The following is a 22,403-nucleotide window of genomic DNA, read 5'->3' on the forward strand; positions in this document are numbered from 1 at the left end:
AATAACTAAGGAAGTGAGCAAAGAATAGTAGCTCTATATGCAGTATGACTACACTATACTGCATATAGATTTTTCGGTGCTGCCCATGCTGCATATATATAGGCTAATTTAAGTGTCGTAATTAATCTAAATTCAGTAATTGTTTCACGAAATTATTTTTAGTCCAAAGGAGCAATTTGCGCAGAAAGCCTATTAATTTCATTTTAACATTTTGCGTCGTTCATTACAAAACGGGGTTTCACTTTTCAGATTGCTACCTCCAAATATTAGATCCCTGCATTATATTTAAAGAAATTAAATGATGAAGAATCTGCATGAATGTATGTAAGTTTCTCGCACTGTGAAAAAACCAATACCTAGAGACATCAAATTTTGAATGACGTAGTCCTCCACTCGAGTATGGGCATCTGGAAACCCAACGTTGAAAATGGTTCTATTATCGATTTCATATTTTGTAAAACTTTAATGAATTTTTGACTAAAAATCTCAACGATTTGAAAGCAAGCATTGGCAACACTGTACGTAAAAAAATTATTTTTATCTCCAGCCCGCGAGACTGTCTACACTGGAAATTCTAAAGATACGCCCTTTTTAAATATTTTGTGATATTGTTCTTGAATTGAATTTATGGTATAAGTGCGAAGAACATGATATTTTATAAATAAAGGTAACATGCAAAACGTTAGAAAAACGCTCCTTTGGGCGTAATATAAAATCTGAAAACTGTTCAGATTTTTTTATATGTGTGATTATTCTGATAGGTTATTATATATGTAGTTATAATATGTAGTTATTATATACGTAGCTATTCTGATATGTTATTATATATGTAGTTATTCTGATGTTATTATATATGTAGTTATTCTGATGTTATTATATATGTAGTTATTCTGATGTTATTATATATATAGTTATAATATGTAATTATATACGTATTATATACATAGTTATTACTATGCAGTTTTTTATGAGTTCTTTTATTTACTCACTATATTATTCTTGTATATAATTTCAATCAACCTTTAAATTTAAAACGTGAATAAGTTAATAACAAGCTTAATTGCACATGACCCGAATACCTGGAGGTAAAATAGTTGGAGTCTGGGTCCGAGTTACCGAACTGGAGGAAGTCATAACGCCTTACTTCCACTAATTCTTTGCAACATATTAGGTATAATTAATGCGGATTATGTGTAATATTTTGCGAAATTGACAATTAAATTACTGTTTTCTTTCCATTGTAGGGTTTATATTTATTTTAACTAACATTTATTTTAAGTTTAAACTATCTTTCCTGTCAATCCTTACTTTCCCCTGGAACTGCCAACGCCAGAATATGTAAATTTGAGTAGAACGCGCAAGCATTCAAATTATCAGCGGAAGTAGTATGATTTAAATAGAAGGAAACAAGTTCGGTGAGAGAGAGTTATTCTTACTTAGCGAGCGCGGAGGTAGTTATAGAGATTTGAAAAACCCCGCGTTGCGGCCTATGTGCTTGGCGGGAAGTAGTTGCAATTGTTCCAGTGAGCTTCAAGTCTGCTGAATTAGCAGCCGTATTGTAAAACGCGGTGAGTTAGTTATTTGAGAGAGCCTCGTAGTTAGAATATTGTCTTTAATTTCTTTTCAGGTTTTTATTTTTATTTTGACTGCCGAGTTGGCACCGTTTGTAAGCGTCAAGAGAACGCAATTGTAAATTAGTACGTTGAATAAAAAGGGACTTAAACCCTTTATAAGACTCTGTGGTTTATACAAGCTTTCACAGTCACCTCTTGGTTGCGTGCTAGTTAGAGGCGCGCAACGTTATACCATTTAAAATTATTTAAATAAAAATGTATTTAACCTTTCCGTATGTTTTGTTTCCATGGCTTCAGTTATTATTGTATCGTGTAAAATATAAACTTATATAAAAATTACAGCTTGTAAAATAAATAACTGTAGATTTTAAATCAGGTTAGACCTTTTTTTTTTGCTGGAAATGACTGAGGCAAAGGGAGGAGATAAAAGAACTCTTATTGATTTTTTTCCAAATCTTAATTAATTAAATTACTGAGAAAAGACCAAAATTGTGCAATTAAATTGTTTTTAATTTAATAATCAAATATAAGAGTATGCGTATAATAATCATAAAATTCTCATATTAGTACAGACCGAGAGCTTCAAATATGACGGTAACACAACAGCAGAGTTTGGTTGTGAAAGTTAGCGTTAATTTACAAATCTGACTTCATTTAACTATATCAGACGCCATTAAGAGTTTAGGACAACAATCCAGTGCCTAGTATACGAAGAGAGGTACATAATTTTTTTTTTTTAAATCTGAAAGCTTTCTGATTTTACATTATGCCTAAAGGGGTGTTTGTTTAACGTTTTTTGTGTTACCTTTATTTATTAAATATATTTTCGCAATTAAAGCATAAAACTGAATTCAACAGCAATATCGCAAAATAATTTTAAAAAGAGCATATCTTTAGAATTACAGTCTCGCGCCCTGGAGATAAAAAACATGCTTTTTTTTTTTTTTTTTTTTTTTCTTGAACAGTGTTGCCATTGCTCGCTTTGAAATCATTGAGTTTCTTAATCAAAAATTTGTTAAAGTGTTACAAAATATGAAATCGATAATAAAACAAATTAAAAATTCCAAATTACGGCTTCTATATGCCCATATTCGGTGTATTCGGTGGAGGATTACGTTATTCAAAATTTGATGGCTCTAGGTACCGTTGCTTTATCACAATGCTAGAAACACAAATCTATGCAGATTTTTCATTATTTAATTTCTTGAAATATAACACAGGGCGATAATATTTGGTGGCAAGAATTTGAAAAGTGAAACGGACATTTACAGTTTTCAACGTAAAATGCCAAAAGGAAATTAATAGCTGTGTGCTAAAAATTAAATTTAGAAATTTAAAATTTTGCTTCTGCTAGTTTTATATTCTTAAAACACAGAATTGATAAAAAATAAGTAATAAAAACTTCGGGAAAGTATAGAAGGGTTTGGGGCTACCTATAGAAAGAGGAGGCCCGTCTATCCTCATAATGATGCCATGGTTGGAGTTTTATTGTAGCTAACGATATTATTTTGATTTGCTCCGCTCTGTCTAAGGAGAACTATTGATTTGCATCTGGAATTCATCCCGAACTTACTGTTTCAAAAAGCGAAGGAATGGAAGAAAGCATAAAAACAAATTTCTTTCTTTCCTTGGCAGATTGCATTCCATCCAGATATTAATGCCAACACTGGTTACCGAAATTTTCCCAACTTCGCGTGTTTACGTTACCGATTTTGGCGGCCTCTTGGCGTGACGCCGGCGAAATGATAAATCGCCAAGGTACCGGGAAGCAGAAGCCAAGGTAGAATAGAAGACGAAAAGTAAGCGCACTTCACCGTCGTCAGAAGCACGTAGGTAATTTGCCTTAAAGTTGCGTGACGTGTAAACCTGCCCTGTAAATATTTTGCGGGTGAAAAGTTTATTTGATTCTTAGTTCAGTCATCCGTTCTGTTTTGTACTTTTTTTCTTTCTTTTTTTTTTTTTATGGGAAATGGTAACGATGTTGATGGATTAATATCCTTTATCGACACTTTTTGGATTAATTCTTTACGCTGTGGAGGAACAAAATGTTCAGCGTTTCCATAGCAACTTGAAGAAGCTCAAAGATCAAGTGGATTACTTCAGGTAAGACCCGAGAAGTTTTTGATTAAGGAAGCAAACTGTTGAAGAGTAGCAAGAAACGAGTTCGTGAACTTCGTTCCTTGTCTCTTTGAAGTTCACTTTTTTTTTTTTAATAATGTCGGCCAACTAAAGATGTACGTATTCTAAATCAAAACAAACACACGTGTTGAAAGAGAAACAAGAAACCGCACGCTCCACAAAGTTTACCTTGACCGTTTTATTTACGATTGGTGGAGTACTTTTAAGTAAGTTTGTTTTTTAGTTCTTCGTACCGTGTTTATTAACAGGAAAGGTATTGTTCTTAATTTTTATTCTTAATACAAATTAATTTGTTCCTGTAGTTAGATGAGGAATGTTTTTCGCACTTAGTACTTCTTACAGAAAACAAATAAATTATTTATTATTCAAGAAAATAGCTGAGTGATAACTTATCTACCAAAATCTTTCATCAAGACTTCGGGCAAAGTTTGATTTATTATGTTAACTGGTAAATGTATAGCTGTAATTAAAAATAGTAAAAGGCTTTTCATGATTCTGTAGTTCTTCTTGTAGAATAGATGAGTCATTAATTCGCATTCCAGATCTCTGAATTTCGTTCCTTTAAAGCACCGGTTTTCAAACTGTCGTAATATTTTTAGTGGCACAATTTTTACAGAAAAAAATTAAATGAATGTAAAATTGCGTTCTTTTAACATTTTGTTTTAATCTTTATTATTCAGAAATGCATATATTTTTCAAGTATTTGACTTTTACGGCACTAGCTTTAATTTTGAAATGACGACTTTTCCAAGAAAACTGACTAAATTTCACAACATTCACCATTTTTTTTTTAAACCTTGTAATATCTAAACTGTCAACAAGACACATTGTATATATTTTTTAAACGTATCTTGTCAATATTAGTTCCGTGACTCAGGTGTTTTCTTTGCTTTGCACTACAGCTATATTATTTGCTTAGTATATGTGTTATTACTCACTGTTTACCACAATTTATATATATATATACTCGTAGTATACTTATTTACATTTTATTGTAATGTAAAAGTTTCTTTACGAATATAATTAAATAATATAAATTTAAAGGGTTTTATTATATGATTATACCTACATACTGCATTCAGGATGCATTGATTTCAATGGTGAAATGCTTTTATGGTGGTACATATACTTTTGTTTCATATTTATGTGGTACAAAGTTTGAAAAATTTGAGAACCCCTACTTTAAAGCAATGCATGAGTTTTCTTTATATAATTAGTACATTGTGATCTAGGGCTGTATGTCTGATACTTGTAAAATCATGATACAAGCTTTGCCTACTTGTATATTAAGAGACAAAACAATGGTGAGTGTGAGGATTCTAATCAAACTTAAGTCCTGATCAACGTTTAAATTATATAATGTTACTAGTTGATGTTTCGTAACTCAAAAATTAAATAAAAGTTAAATTAAAAAAAATCGAAATCGCTTTGTGTCAGGAAATTTATTGCTTTATAGGACATATTAAATTTGTTTTCTATATAAACTACTTAATCTCGAACTAGGTGTTGTGTCATTATTACGAATTGCAATAGCATATGAAAATTTGTTTTTGAAAATTGAGTAATTATATTTTTATTTTTATATGTGCCTTCTTTTAATACCTGTTTATTGGGAAATAACTCAAAGCTGTTGTATAGTATCAACTCTTATTTCTTGATACTTGTGCAATTTTCTTTTAATCGTAATTCATTAACTATTTGAAATCCATCAAATTTCCAGTCAATTTTAACAGCACTGCATGATTTATGCCTTTTAAGGTAATTAAATGGATGCGTTATTGACTAAGTATTGATAATGTAATTAAATTGACGCTTTATTACTCAATAATGAACGGTGCCAACTACTCGAATAAATTCATTTTAATCTACTGAGTTTTATATAAGTAACTTATATAAAAATACGTTGAGTCATATAAGTTATGATGATTTATTTATAACTACGCTACAGTTTACGACCAAAAATTTTTTAATCAAATGAGGCTGTCACAAGAACAGCGAAATCGTTCTAAAATAACACTCACAAATTTTCGGATTTGAGCTGAATGAATAAAGTTTGAGAAACTTTACTCCAGACCTGAAATTTATGTTTATTCGGAGGGAAAATGCTCAGAATGCCAGAAATGAATTTATTACAAGAATGTAAATTAGGCATAGCTGTGGTAAAAAGAACTATCAGAAGAAAGTCAAAATCAGGCATTTTTAAAGTATATCATTTTATTATAGTTTTTTATTTATTGAAATCAACCAAAGAAACATAGTCCTTATGTTTAGAAAAATCTTTCTAAATTGTTGTCTAGTAACAAAAAAGATACAAAGGTTTAAATAAAGATCGTTGTACGATATTAGAAGTACAATAATTTCATGTTTTAAAACTGCATTACGTTCAGCTTGAAAACAGGACTATAATGGACAGGCTAATAAATGAATTATTAGCCTGTCCGTAAAACTATGAGTATATAAATATAAGTTATTCACTTAGTTGAATTACATTTGAGTTTAGCCCACCAGCGGCCGAGCGGTAAAGTCGCTGAACACTGGTAGTTCGGTCCGAGGTTCGAATCCCGCGAACGGGCTGGCTGCATGGGTGTTTTCGTGGTTTTCCCCATGTGTAACGTGTATACGAGCCAGTTTCCCTTAGAAAGTCCTCCACGAAAGGCATCCCTCCCCTTAGGCAGATAGCCCTAGTGCGCTTTGCCGTAATTAAATACACACACATAAATACACACATTTGAGTTTACTTGTCGTATGAATTTCATACGCTGATAAATCTACAGGAATTAGGAAATAGAGAAATGGGAATTTTAGTAGAAAGTCTAATTCATTACTTCCCGAAATTTGCATGGCAATTTATTTTTCTTTATCTTATCATTAAAAATTTGCATGTATATCCCTTTATTTAATTAGATATGCATATGTAATTGAACACAGTAAGAAAAAGATTATATTTAATCGATATTAATTTAAAAATAAATCAAATGTGATTCTCAAGCAGCATTTATTTAGGCAGATATGTATGGTAAGCTTGGCAAATAGATACGGTAGATATGATAAGATAGATTTAAGCAGATATATATGGTAAGCTTGGCAAATAGATGTATGTTTACTTTACTTAACGTGTTCCGCCAAACTAAGTTAATGGCACTACAGGGTTAGGAAGTCATTTTAGTCGTTGCTAGCAATCTGGCGGTTAGGCCGCCTTTCAACATTTTACATTAATCTTTAGTTTCTTGGATATAATTATTTTCATTCACTTGCTAATAAGAAATTTATCTAAAAATTAAGTACATAAATAATTAATTATAATGAAGTTCCGTCAATTTACTTTTCAGTAAATAAGAGTAAAACTTGCTAGTACGATTACTAGTAATAATAAGCTTAACCCGAATCTTATTGAAAATTCTTATTTTTACTCTTTTGAAAATCATTTTTTCTCCATCAAAATGGGAAAATTTTCTTAGTTTTTTTTAATGAAATAAAGCTGAAAATACTTCCTTTCACAAAATTAAAATTACAATTTTGGAAACAGATTGCAGTGAAAAACAAAATATATACTCATACTCATGCATGCCTTTGATTTTACGTAACGCAGTTTCAAACCAGTTTACGATTCGTCAATGAACATGAGTTATTTTCAGACGACTGGTTTACAGACCGAGTTCCTTCCATGAGGAAGTTTTACAGTATTTTTAACGTTCGAAAAGTATCTTTTCCATTTTTACTTCACGTTTATAAAGTTCAAATTTGTCATTTATTTATTCTTAATCTTTAGCTTTTTATTTTTATACTTCTTCATTCTTTGATTAATGCAAACGATAAATATGGGAAAATTTTGCTAAGAAAAAGCTTCTTATAAAATATATTTTTCTTCTGTAAATATCATTAGATAACAGGTTTCACCGATTTCATAGTAAAGCTAAGTGAAAGCAGAGTAAATATTGTCATAAAATGCATTTTATGCCTCCTCTGTTCGCAGAAATACCTACAGAAAGATTTATGCGCCAACTCGATACTTCCGTTTGTTTGATTCGTATTGTTAAAATTTATTTGGAAAAGTGCTTCAATAGAGGTGGAAAGTTGTTTAAACAGATGTTGTCGGCCATCTTTATCTATTCTATACTTTGCGCTGTGCTTATTTCTTATTCTTTCAGCGTATTCTTCTTTTTAAAACAAGTATAGTCAAAATCAGGCATTTTTAAAGTATATCATTTTATTATAGTTTTTTATTTATTGAAATCAACCAAAGAAACATAGTCCTTATGTTTAGAAAAATCTTTCTAAATTGTTGTCTAGTAACAAAAAAGATACAAAGGTTTAAATAAAGATCGTTGTACGATATTAGAAGTACAATAATTTCATGTTTTAAAACTGCATTACGTTCAGCTTTCACTAAGAATAATTTTGCTTTACTTGACAATCAGCTTGTTTAGAGTAACGTAAAAAATAACTTTGTTTCTTAAAAATAAGAAAAGGTTTGACTAAATGCAAGTACTGTCAAGACAAAGAATATCTAACGGTGTAAAATGTAAATAATTAATTTAAAAGTAGCTCACAAATATTTCGTGCATTTCTTTATTATATGCGGCTTAAGTGTCTGTTTGTCGCTGACAGTTTATTGGTTGCTTATGTAACTATACTATCCAATGGGGTGAAGTTGCCATGACATTCAAATAGTCTATATACAATGATACCATACATGCAGTTATCATTGTTTTAATTAAATTATCATTGTATTTAAGGACATTTAAATATTTTTTATTCATTCAATACACATAATTTTTTGTTGCTTATTATGCATTTAACTATATTTACATATGAAAAATCTAGAAACTTGGAAATGTTGAGAAATTAAAGATGACGAAACCAACTAACGAGTTGTGCGTAGTACATCTCATCAGGTAGGTTTACCCAAACTCCGATGCTAAACATCCTTTCGCGTAAAGAGTTTAAAATTTTGCTCGATTTTATACGGACATTGTATTTTAAACTGAATTTTCAGCTGAACGCAAATTGAGCGTGTCAGGGGGAACATGAACATTTGTTTGCATTAGCAATCATATGTTTATAATCAATTTATAATATCTAGAACAGCGGTCATTTCGTATGACCGCCGAGCTTTCTAGTTATTTAATAACTACATTAAATTCAATAATAAGAACTTTCAGCAAGTGAGAGGAATACCAATGGGAGCAAATAGTTCTACACAAATCTGTAACCTATTTCTTTTTTCTAATTCCAACTAAGTTTGAATAAGAATGAATTAAAGTTAGTTGCAAATACATTTAGATACATTGATGATATTATAACTTTCAATAATAGTTCTGCTTTTGAACAATTAAAAGTTTATCCAAATAGTTTAACACTTAATAAAACTAATACTAATCAAGATACTATTGAAAACTTAGACCTATTCATAATTAAACACAGCAAAATTAAATTATATGATAAGAGGAATTTCCAGTTAACCAAGTCTCAGCACAATTTATTAATTTATATATTAAAAAGGCAGGCATTAACTTTTCTGTATAATTTTTTGTCTCTTTATGGTATGATAATATTGCCTTGAATCTTAACCGGAGGGTAATGGAGGATATTGAAGTGGTAAGGGATTATCTTGTAAATATTTGTAAAAATGTGTATAATCAATACTGGATTCTTTCCTTTTACTAATGAAGGGCCAACTCTTTTCAAAAGTTTCAATTATAGCCCGAATTGAGTGAAGATTTTTATCTTTTTAGCTTTTTCTAATTTTCCTTACTTTTTGGCCAGTATTTAGTAAGTTTTTATTAAACATATTGAAATTCAGTTTTAATAAATTAAGTTTATTACAATAACATTCTTACTTTATTTATGTGTATGACTACATTCTGTGTATGACTGAAACCCTTTCTCATTCACCCCTTTACCATGTACTTACCGTGTAGCCAAATGCGACATATACAGACAGTTTAAATATTATGCTTATACACAAATTCAAAAAATAAAATTTTCTATGTGATATGGATAGCTGTTATATATGCCATATTTTTCAAACGGAATCGTATAGTTGTATTTATTATAATTTATATTAATATAACAAAAACCTATATATATATGTTTGTGTGTGTGTATAAAGAAATAGGTCGGATGCATTTTTTCCAATTCTAAACTTTTGTTACTCTAATATACGTTTTTCATTTCAAAATTTTGTTGCTATAATGTCACAGATTTTAAGAACTAACTCTTTTTTTTTACTTATTTTTTTATCAAAATTATTATTTTTATCAAAATTTCGTTTATTTTTTTCATATGTTGATTCACTTCTGTTTTGCATGTTTTTGGACTCTGGCTACCTAAACCTATTATTAGACTACGCTTTTCACTTGTTTGCGATTTCGGTGCTGTAATTTTTTTAGTCTTTAACACGGCCTTGGGGTTTTAAAATTTACGTATGTTTTGGTTTTTGCATTAAAAAATGTTTATTTATTTTTTTTTTTGAAGCTATTATTTTGCAATCATTTACTTCGGCCTGCAAGGGCTGATATAGAAACAGATTACTTTGGTGGTTTTCTCTAAGATAATTTAAAGTTTTAAACTTAGTGTTTTTGTTGGTTCAGAAACAGGCTGTTTTCTTTACACCTTTCGTTGCATCAACCCCTGATGGCGATGCGGCGAAAGATGTAAATTTCTTCTTTTTCTTCTTCTTTTTTTTTTTTTTTTTTTTTTGTTTTTTTGTTTTTCGTATGTTTTACTTCCTTTTCTTGCAGTTTCTCTTTGTGCTTCTGATTTTTGGTTTTTCGTTTTTTCATATGTTTGTTCCGAGCTGAGTATGGGAAAAGTACGGTCTGCAATTTAGTTGATTATGACCTAGCACCCTAGGGCTATCTGCCTAAGAGGAGGGATGCCTTCGTGGAGATCTTTATAAGGGAAACTGTCTCGTATATACGTTACACATGGATGGCTCAGATACACGTTATACATGGAGAAAAACCTAACATGAGATGAATTTTAAACGTATTTGTTTTTAAATTTGTTTTACATTATTACCACTAATTGTTGCTGTTTTTTCGCGCTTATGGACTAGGTTTTGCTTAGTTTTTACGTTGTATTTTTCCCTTTTATAAAGAAAAAGAGGTGTGACAGATAAATGGGAGTTTCATACAGAATAATCTCTTTATCCGAATTATACTTTTTTTAGCAATTTTAGAAAAGATACCTTTATCGAATAATCAGTTATTAGTTTTGTTATTGTTGTGGCTTATCTCACTTGTCTGACAGAAGCATCAGAACAAGGCTACAAAATTCATCTTGGCAAGGAGTGCAACATTGCGCCTGTCGTTGGCAAGAGCCTTGAGCACCATACAGGCGACAGAATGACTTTGCTCAGTTTTGCCCTTCCCCCATTTTGATGGACAGATCTGAGGGCTTCTACTCGGGTTTTCTACCACCAATCTCTCGAAAGGACTTTCGGCTTGCCGCATATTTAGAGTACCCCTATACTGCAGAGACACTATACATTTCCAAACAACCATTCCTTCTCCGGGATTCAAACCCAGACCCTTTGGTATGGCAGTTAGAGCCCAAGTTAGAGTTATTAAACAGAATCCCTGTTGGGCGACATTAAGTCTGTTTTCTTACAAAAGAGAAATGTTTTCTTATAAAAGATAAATGGCACATTGTTGCTCACATCGTTTTGAAAAAACTGCTTTTCTTAAACGTTTGAACTTAAAAACTTGAAAATTTTCCTTTTTAGAACATTTCTTATTTAAATCAGTAGAAATGTAATCCGTATGTGTTACGTATCAATACAAATTTTATTTTTAATGTAGAACAAAGAACATTTGGCAGATTTTTATTCGTCATTTTGAATGTCCCAAAAATGGGCCAGTACTTTTAAAACGCGAAAAATTCACTTAGGATGCACTGCGCAATTTACTTAAAATTTATTTAAAGCCTTCAATGTTTCTTTTTTCTTTTTTTTTTTAAGTAGATTATTCATTTTTGTAGATGAAAGAGATGAGGTCGATTCCAGGCGAACGGGTTGGATGCATGGGATATTTCTTGATTTTCTCCATGTGTAACGTGGATACAGTTATTTTCTCTTAGAGAGTCCTCCACGAAAGTTTGCTTTGGTTTATTTGAGGCAAGGCTGTCTGCATAAGGAGAGGAATGCCTTCGCGGAGGACTTTCTAAGGAAACTCTCGTATTCACGTCGTCATGGGGGAAAACACCGAAACGGTCATGAAGCCCAAACCCGTTCGCCTGGAATTAAATTTAGGTCGAACTACCAGTGTTTACCGCTCAGCTTCCGATGAGAGCCTTCCACTAACGCATCTTTGCCCTTAGGCAGATAGACCTCGTTTATCACTATCAAATAAATAAACTATAGCCAAAGTTTTAATATTATAATCCATCAATGTACTTAAAAATTAAGTACTTAAAAATTAAAGACGAAGATTTTAAAGCGTATTTTTGCGCACAAAAGTACCACGATGTCATTTTTAATAGATTATGTTTTTTGTCGATGTAGTCTCAGTTTATTCTTTTCGGTTAAGGAACGTTCCGCTAAGCGAAATCTTGGTTAATCACGGTTTCAGTGAATTAGTGAATGAAACCGAAATAGAAAAAAATTTAGTCTTCCTCAAGACCAAAAGGGCTTGAGGTCAATTATACGCTTAAACAAGACCTCAAGACCAATTATACGTTTAAAACTTTATTCAAGAATTGCAAAGCATTTCGAGCATATATAATTTTCACATCAGCTATGCATCATTTTACGTGTCCATCTTTTCTTTGAATACTTAAGGAAGTTCCGTTTAACTTTTGATAAAAAATGTTGAGGAGTTTTTGTGGAAGTGTTCAAATAACACAGATACGCGGCTCACTCTGTGTTTGATTCCACTTGAACAATTATCACTGTTTTTAGCGATATGTCGCTTTTGAAACCAATGTCTGATTGCAGGAAAAAAACACACACACACACGAAAAAAAAAAAAAAAAAAAAAAAAAAGGTAAAGAAAAAAAAAAAGAAGAGCTAAATTAACCTCTGTGTATCTTTGATAATGATTCTGGGTTATGATTGATTCGCTTACAAAATTAACTCGCATTCCTCGACCCTGTTTTTTAGGCCGCTTGGCTGGTGATTACGAGATATGATCATCCTATTGTTGTGAGATTTGGTTTCAGTTAATTATAGAAAAGCACGCAAGGGGAGCAATGCCTTCGTGGAGGACTTTCTGAGGAAAAATAGCTCGTATACACGTTACGCATGGAGGAAAATCACTAAAACGACCGTGCAACCAGTCGAACCCGGTTCTGAACTACCAATAATGTTCAATGAATCGGATGCTACTAGGCCTATTATTATTTTTAGCTGCTAATGTATAATACTTTTACTAAAGTATGTGCATTTTATGGAATCCATTACCATTAACCGTCGGTGCTATTACTACCCCAAAAGGTTAAAGCCGATGAGTGTTGGCAGCAGTTCCCCACTCTCTCCCCTTTACTGTAGTCACGAACCCAAAATAATAGCTAAATCGCCGTAATGTCGACCCATGCTACTATGCTTTATTGTAAGGGTAGCGAAGCGCAAAGGATTAACGCCATCTTATAGAAAGTATAGCAAGCAGATAAAGAACTAATAAATGTTAATTACCTTCCACCCTTTTAATTTATTTCCTTAGAAAGGTTGTTCATTATTTCTTATTTGCTAGTTTCCATTGCCATTCAGTTAGAGGAAAGCTCTTCCGGAAAGAGGGAATTCGATAGATATTTGGAAGGCTATTCGGGTTTAAAAAGGCACTGGAAAAAGCCCTGGGTGTTAGCCGAAGCATTAAAAGCACAGGGAGAGTTAACAAGCTATAACGTTTGTGAATCGATTAGATTCACTAGACGTATTTTAAAAGAAAATTTTAGTTTCTAATAATAATAATTAAAAAATAACTATTGATAGGCGAAAGTAATTTGTAGATAAATATTTTCATTTACCCAGTTGTATTAAATTTCTTCAATAATGTGCATTTATTCATTATAAGGAGCATGGTTTCATGTCGTAACAAATTTTAATTAAAACATCTGAAGCTAACCGGTAGTCGAGTGGGTAAGGTGGTTGAACACTACTAGTTAGACCTGGTTGCAAATCGCTGTGTTTTGGCTGCCTGCAAGAATTGTTTGTAGTATTCTTCATGTGTGACGTAAAAACGCGCAAAGTTTTAAAGAAAAGTCCTCCACAAGAGCATTTCTTTCAGTTGTTAGATACATATCATGGCGGATTTAAATAAATATTTACTCGAATTTTGCGATAGAATTTGTCTTTGAATTAATTTTTGTATCAGTTCACTCATTTGATAGCCATTTCTTTTCCGACAATCTTAAATAAAACGTTATTTATTTTTTATTTATTTAATTCTTTTTCGGTATTCGTATGGATTCGAATCTTGAACTTTTCTAATATTTTGCTAAAAAAATTTACAATTAAATAAAATAAGAGTAATACAATAAAAAAATTCTAAAAGGTTTCAGATTTTAAATCACGTCCAAAGGGGCTTTTTTTAACGTTTTGTGTGTTACCATGAAATTTGTGTAAACCATAAAATTCAATTCAAGAGCAATATCGCCAAATTATTTTAAATTGAGCATATCTTTAGAAGTTCCGGTACACAGTCTCACGCGCTGGAGACAAAAAGGTTTTTTTTTTTTTTTTTCGTACAACGTTGCCATTGCTCGCTTTGAAATCTTTGAGTTTGTTAATAAAAACTTCATTAAAGTTTTACAAAATATGAAATCTCTACATATAATAAAAAAAGACTCTGTGTGTCTTTTGTTCGTGCTACGCGTAAGTTTCTAGACCCAGGGTTACGAAATTTGGTACATAGGTGCATCTAGACAAGCAAAGCGATTTTTTCAAAATTCGAATCAGATTTTTTTAATTTTATCGTTTTTGATGAAATCGCATCATTTTGAATAGTTTCATTCATTTAGAAATGGGTTTTGAGCAACATTTTTTCATTCAATGCTTTGTATACTGGACTGATGACTGTGGCTGCTAGTTTTCTTGCATATTTTAGATATTTTTCATTTGAAATAACAGGACAGGATTTAAATGTACAAAATGTACAAAATATGTATAAAATGTACAAAATATGTATAAAATGTACAAAATATGTATAAAATGTACAAAATATTTTGATTCAAGTTATGTTTCCCGTAATTGCAATGTAACTTTATGTCAAGCGTACATGTCAGTGATAAGTACATATACTTTCCTTGAAGCTATTTGTCAGCGAGAAATGCAAAATCTGTTATCCTTATATCATTATAGAAATCTTCGATGGTTTCATTAATTAATTTATTTATTTTTTTGTATGGAAATTTTGATTTCAGTTATTAAACCAAGACACTGTTTTAATACAGTTCCTCGACTACCTCACCTCATTATACTAAATAGTTTCTCTCTAGTTGTTTTCAGTTTATAGAGTTTGGTGTCCTTGGTAGCATAAAATACTATCAAACTCCTAACAGAATTGGAGTGAATTATCGCTTCAACTGAAAAGAGCTATAGTCTTCAAAAGGTTTAAAGCGAAGCTTTTGTTAAATCAGAACTTAACATAATCACATTACTCGTACTTAAAGCCACCACTTGTGGCCATGTAACTTAGAGTAACAGTGAAATTCAAATTTAAAGCTAAGCCTAGTAGTATAAGACTAGGCAAATCATTTAACTCGAAATTGGCTTAGCCTTCTCACCGGCTTAACAATTTAAATGCTGGCAGCAATAATGCAAAGCCCAAAAATTATAATCTTACCAGAGGCTGGTGAACCTAGTAACGTGGCCTCGAAAGCAGAAACACACTCTGTTACAATCCAAAACCCTAGACATAAGTACTTTCGAACTAATGTTCATTCTGGTACGGAAACGGAAAGCGGAGGTGACAGTAAAGATCTAAATCATAAAGTAATTGGTTATGCAAAATAATAATAAACCTTACAAGTTTCTTTCCAGCAATATGATCCAGAGCAGTTTTTCCGCGGATAAATATTGCTGTTTTAGTTGTTTTAATAACATTATCAATCTTCATATTTTGGCATCATATTTACAAAATCACGTGAGTGAAATGTCCTCACGGGCGGCATAAAATTGCTTCGGTGCCGCAGGTTTGAGATCTCTCATTCAAGTAGCTAACCAAAGAAACTTCTCAAGAAATTTCAAAGTCAGGAGTTGAAATGAAAATTTCTATTTGCACTATAAGAAGAATTATATTTTTTAGTGCTTGGAATGATTTTAAAATTGAATTGTACAGTGGTTTCAAAAACAGCTTAAATAATATTTTATATACTATGTTCTCATTTACGAGCAATATTAGATAAACGTTTAAATTTGTTGACTGATATATTTATGTTCCATTCCAGCCATATTAAATGGCAAACTGGATCAAAGAAGTCTGAGTCTGGATCCAATTCAGAGTTCATCGGTATATTAGTGCAATAAAGCAATAAAGGGTGTCAAAGGTATTTAAATGATAGCATCGAGAAGCTTTAGTAATTCGTACAAAACAGAATATAAAACTTCATGAAGTGCTTCCTGTACAAACTGCTTTAAGTTCCCACCTTTTATCTCCTTCAGTGGCTATAAAAGGATGCTCTTAAAAATGAAGCTGTCCTCCTGCTTGGCGTCAGAGTATCATAGAGAAAATTCCAACGAAAAGAAGAGGATTTACTCAGAAGAGAAATGGCCTATTCATATAAAAAGGTCGATTAAAAAGATCGTTTTTAAAACCTAGATTAAAACATTGCTTATAAATTAAACTTTTTAGCATCTTCTCGTTTTATGCCTATCTCTGATTTCTTCTTTAGAATTCAAATCGCATGAGTGTAAAGTCATACATGTAAAAAGCAAAGTCGTTTTAACGAAATTCTTAAGTGTATATATCGAAGTGCACTTAAAACATTCAGATACGAAGTTTCTTCGCAATTTTCTCATTGCGAACTGATTTACAAAGTAATCATGAAGCTAAAATGGCAAGATCTTGATTGGATTGGATTTATTAGATTACGATAAAGCATTCTAGGGCTACCTGCCTAAGAGGAGTACTGCCTTCGTGGAGGTTTTCTCTGAAGGAAAATGACTCACATTCATTTAACATGTGGGGGAAAACACGGAAACGTCCATGCTAACAAAACCGTCCGTCAAGATTTGGCTTAAACTTCCGGTGTTCAGCGGTTTTTATCCTCATCTATTATATCTAGAAATTAGAAAGTTCATAAATTTGAGCAATGCCAAAAATAGCGTGATAATACCATAAAAAAATTCATCGTTTTTTTTTCTCTCTGTCCTTCTGTAAGCTGTAAATCCGCTGACCACTAATAGTTCGATTTAAGTTTATAACGCAGCAAACGGACGAGTTGCATGAGTTTGTGTGTTTTCTTTATGTATGATTTGACTGTAAGCCATTTTCTCTTGGAAAGTCGTCCACGAAAGGCTCCTTTCCGGGGAGCAGATAGCCTTTACCTGTTTCGTCATCAGCTAACAAATCCAGACTTTCTGATAGACATACGGTCGTCTTGGGCTGGAGTATTTAAAGTCGAGAAACACTAGAAGTTTACTTAAGGTTCTGTTTCTGATGATCGAAAAAGCTGCAGTATGTGGTTTTAGTGGGTTTCTTTGTTTGTAATATAGCTAGGGGTATCGAAAGTTTCCATGAAAGCGTATACTCTTCTCATACAAATTTGTCCGAGTGTGCTTCATCATAACTAAATTTTCCTGTTCATTTATGGTGGCATTTGCAAAACAAAACACTTAGGTTTAAAATTAAGTCAAATACTTCGCCAGTTTCTATAATGTTTAGAAATGTAATTGTGCGATATTTTAAACGGATAGCTGAGAGGAAGAAAGCCATAGCTATTTAAAAAAGGTTGAAATTTAGGCCCCATAAGACAGGAAAATCATTTTGTGATATTATTGTTGTTATTACTGTTATTGGTTTAAATAACTTTTACAGCTCTTCAGATAGCAATAAAAGCTACACAAAATCGAACTACACGAACTAATGGAATTCCTGGAATAGCCTCCTGGAACAACGAATCTCTTTCAAATGTTTTCAATAACTCTTGAAATAAGATAGAATGATGTGCTGATTAACAAAGTCATAAAGTAGTTCAGTCGCTATAGATTGCCAATTAAAAACTTAATTACTCTTCATACTGCAGTTGTGTTTATGTGATACAAACAGTGCTAATTTTATCTGACAACAAGTTTGTTAATATAACCTTATATATGGCTTAGATGAGAGGCATATTCAAAATGAGATCAAAATGGTGTAATATACTTTATCTGGTCTGTAGTTTCTGAACTGAATAAAAGAACAAGTTTAAAATCGTAAACATCTACTCTTCATATAAAATTTTCAGTTGCTTTGCTCTAACACAAACATAAGTAAGTAACTGGTAAACAGGTGCAAACATAGGTAATACGGAAAACATTTTGTAACTTAGTACAGATTGCAAATTAGGCAAAAAGTCTAAGAAGGTTTCAGTAATACAATATATCAGGCAAAGTACTTGATGTAAACTTAGTACCTGAAGTAGGCCGCAAGAGAAAGCAAAGTCCATTTTCATGCTTGAGGATATATTTGAAAAGTGAATAGGTACATTAAATGTTCTGTAACATCGTAATTCCTTAAAACATAGAAGGAACGTACAAAAATCCTAGGAGTAGATCTATACCTGCTGTTCTGTTCCAATACTTAGCATCTTTTCCCCCCAAATCAGCTTCTGTGTGGTCATATCTAACTCGCACTAACTATTTTCAAAACAGAGGTTACATAATGTCTGGTGACCTGAATCACGCCGAGGCCTTTTTTTCTTTTCGTAAGAAAAGTTGTTTACACTGATATTACTGCCCAATATGAAAATCACGCAGGATGCAAATTTGCGGTTGTCTGAGAACTACAGGCAAGTATTTTTAAATTTCTACATCACTGAATATTCTTTTAGAGTTTATTTGCACTGAATTTCTGTTAATTTCATCTCTAATGGGCTAGCACATTCTCAATTAACGTTAAAAATATTTTTGTTGAGAACCTGTCTCAGGGAAAAAATATTTTTGTTGAGAATATTTTTGTTAAGTCCGGTTTGACACCTGATGTTTTATGTATACCTTGATATTGCGGGAAATTCCATTTTTATTAATGTATTATAATTATGTATTTTTGTTGTTTTCTTAGAGTCAACCGCAAAAAATGAGTCAAAGGCCGCATGCGGTACGCGAATTTTACATGCTTCCTGAGTAGCGAACGAAGCTGGCAACTGGCCTATGGCAATTCATCGCTAAACATTGCTAGTACAATCCAGTTTTGAATTCTTGCGAAAAGGTTGACTTCATAGACGGTTTAGTGTCTCTTCGCTTCTGTCCCGTAAATACTAGACAGTTCGCTTAAAAGGCCATATTTCCTTGGATATATAGGCCTTGTGTACTTTTCCATATTCAAACAAACAAATGGCGTCGGAAAACTTAATAGCGCGTCATACTTCTCGGATGGTTTGACGTTAAGCGCTTCACATTTTTTTAATACTTTTGTGAATTATATATAAGCATTCAGTGGCTTTTTTAATATACAGAATTACTCTTAATTTTCCAAGCATCTTAGGATAAACGATCTTCCTCACTAGATGGAGAAAGGGAAAAAATGCTTTGATCATGAAAGAATCCATCAGTGGCCATGTGGATAAGACTTCTGAATAATATTTATGGACGACGATTCAGATCCCGACAAACGGTTAAGTGAATGCAGTTTTCCAAGCAATTTAGGATATACGATCTTCCTCACTAGATGTAAAAAGAAACCAAATGGTTTGATCATGAAAGAATCCATCAGTAACCATGCGGATAAGGCTTCTGAATATGTTAATGGACGACGATTCAGATCCGGATGAACGGTTAAGTGAATGCAGTTTTCCAAGCCATTTAGGATAAACGATCTTCCTCACTAGATGGAGAAAGAAAACAAAATGCTTTGTTCATGAAAGGATACATCAGTGGCCACGCGGATAAGGCTTCTGAATAATATTCATGGATGACGATTAAAATCCAGACGAACAGTTAAGTAAATTTAAGTAAATGCGGTTTTCAGAGTCTTCGCATATGTAACATAAATATGAGCAAATGCTTCTTCGAACGTTCTTCACAAAAGCAACCCTCCCATAAGCATCTAGCTGCCATTTTGGGGGGCCTTAACATACATTTATTTTATATTAAATGTCCATAAGTCTATTCGAATCTATATTTATTTTGTTCCAGCAGTTAAATTGTGTGTCGTAAAAAAATAAACGCAGAGCTCAAACTCCAAAATTTAGCTCCACTGTAAAAGCAAAGTGTTACAGTATGAAATAGTACATGGCAGGTGATGATGAAAGACGGTAGTACCTGATGCCCAAGTGAGGTAAGCAGGTCCATGTCTTCCACTATTTGGAGATGTCAACACTTCCCATGACGCTTTATCGGAAGTATATTAACAGCAGATTGATACATAAGTATGAAAGTGGTAGAGGTTCTACTCATACGCAGTAGTTTTCGTGTTTGCTGAGTAGTGCCCAATATTATACGTATGACCATAAGATGTATATACAGAGTAGACAAGACATAACGTAAATATACAGGGTGAATCAGTACAGCGGTGACAAACTTTCAGGAGAGATAGGGTACACCTAGACGATGGGAAATCACATAGAAATGCATGGTCGGAAACTCTTTCCTGGTGCGGTAGTGACGACACAAAACACAAAAACGGAAGGACACAAACAGTGAAACAAAACATGTTTTATTATATTTAGTACAGCAGAAACGAACAAATAAGAACAAAAATAAACAGCGATCGTCACTAAAGAAGGTATTCGAAATTACGACCCCAGACCGTGATGCAGGCCTCACTTCTTTGACGCATGGAAGATCTGCATCACGAATGGAGGATAGCATGGCAGATGCATGACGCACGGTTCCTGCATCAGGGTCCGGGTCGTAATTTCGAACACCTTTTTTGATGACGGGCGTAGTCTCTTTATTATTTATTTATTTATTTATTTTGCTGTACTCCGGATAATAAACATGTTTTCTTACCCCGTTCGTGTCCTTTCTTTCTTGACTTTTGTGTCGTCACTACCGTGCCAGGGAAGCTTTTTCGACCAAGCATTGCTATGTGATTTCCCATCGTCTAGGTGTACTCTATCTCTCCTGAAACTTTGTCACCGCTGTACTGATACACCCTGTGTATATAAATGCAGAACACTTAAAACAACTAAATAAATATAACAATGTATCTATACAAAACATTGAAAATATCCACAAATTCTAAATAGTATATGACGTCAAAATGGTTTCAATTTTCGGTTTGTCATTGGAAGAGTTAGTCAACTTTACTTGTAAAAAACGGTTAAGCCAATCTCCTCCTACAAAATGTCAAAATAAATAAAAAGTATTCTCTTAATTGCTAAAAACCAAATTTGATTTCTTTATCCTTAATTGAAAAGTCTTCTGTACTATAATAATGTCTGCTCTAGTATCCGTATATCTGACTAATGTCTAGCATTAATATTTAGAATCTATGTCTGCATCCGCATTTAATATCCGTGTAGTAAGTAATAATATATATAGCATCTATTTATCAATATAATATAGTATCTGAGTAGCTGCATAAGTATCTGTGCAGTATGCAGTAGTGTATTTAGTTTAGTATCTATTGGATATGTGTAATGACTTGCATTAGTATTTAGAAGCTGTGTCAACATTCGTTTTTATTACCAGTGTAGTATGTAATAGTGTATTTAGCATCTATGTATCTGTATTATTCTGCATTAGAATTTAATATCTGTTTCAGCATTCGTAATTATCAGTGAAATTTCATTTACTTAGTATCTGTGTAGCAGTGTATAAAATTTATAGTCTAATGTTTTCATCAGCATATGTAGCATCTTAATAAACTCCCCTTGTGGAGCGCCGGCGGTGTTGCACTAAACCGTTGCAGGATCCGGATAATACCCGATTAGTCTGTGTAAGCCGCCCGGGTGTCCGGACCCACATTCACCTCTCACCTGTACTATAACTAAGTCCCTTTCGATACATAATACTTAATTATTTACCAACAAATGTTTTTTATTTATTCTTTGGTAAATATCTAGTAGTCTTTAGTAAAATATCTAGTCAAAATGTTCCAGCAGTCTAAGTTTTGCATTTGGATGCAATGTGATTCATTTTTATTCATAGTGAAAACAGTTTATAAACTAACTGCATAGCTATGCACTGATAAACGTTATGTGCCATTTCTAACTTTCAAAGATAAGGTCTATTTTAAAAAATCATTCCATTTCTGTCTCTCAGTGGTGTAGGCAAGAAATCCCATTTCAGCGTTTTCCTGTCAGTATCAACATTAAATCCGAAGAAATCGTGATGTCACACGACTGCAGAATAATCTGAAATGAATCTTCTTATAAATTTTGTGCTCAGGAATATTTAGATACATCATTAATATCACACAGTGTGATAACTAGTACAGGTAACAGGTGAGACCAGGATCCGGACACCGGAGCGGCTTACACAGACTATTCGGGTATTGTCCGAATACCGCAACTGTCCTGAAAAAACTCCGCCCGGTGTCTCACGAGGACAGTATCGGGAATTTATTTAAAAACAGAAAAGTTGAACTCTGCCATACAAAGACTGGT

At 32.6% G+C, this 22,403-nt stretch overlaps 1 protein-coding gene across 2 annotated transcripts in view; it reads left to right on the forward strand.

Moving 5' to 3' along the window:
- Window positions 1-3,387: 3,387 nt before the first annotated feature.
- The window catches only part of LOC118187679 (cGMP-specific 3',5'-cyclic phosphodiesterase-like), an 883,923-nt gene continuing 864,907 nt past the window's right edge, over window positions 3,388-22,403 (forward strand). For both annotated transcript variants that reach the window (XM_085817555.1, XM_085817557.1), the window contains exon 1: window positions 3,388-3,677. The gene's annotated coding sequence lies outside the window, so the exon portion shown is untranslated. The remainder of the gene's footprint in view (window positions 3,678-22,403) is intronic.

This window comes from Stegodyphus dumicola, chromosome 5, assembly GCF_044657685.1.
Source record: "Stegodyphus dumicola isolate Sdum_Otavi_A_Nest chromosome 5, ASM4465768v1".
Taxonomy (NCBI): Eukaryota; Metazoa; Arthropoda; class Arachnida; order Araneae; family Eresidae; genus Stegodyphus; species Stegodyphus dumicola.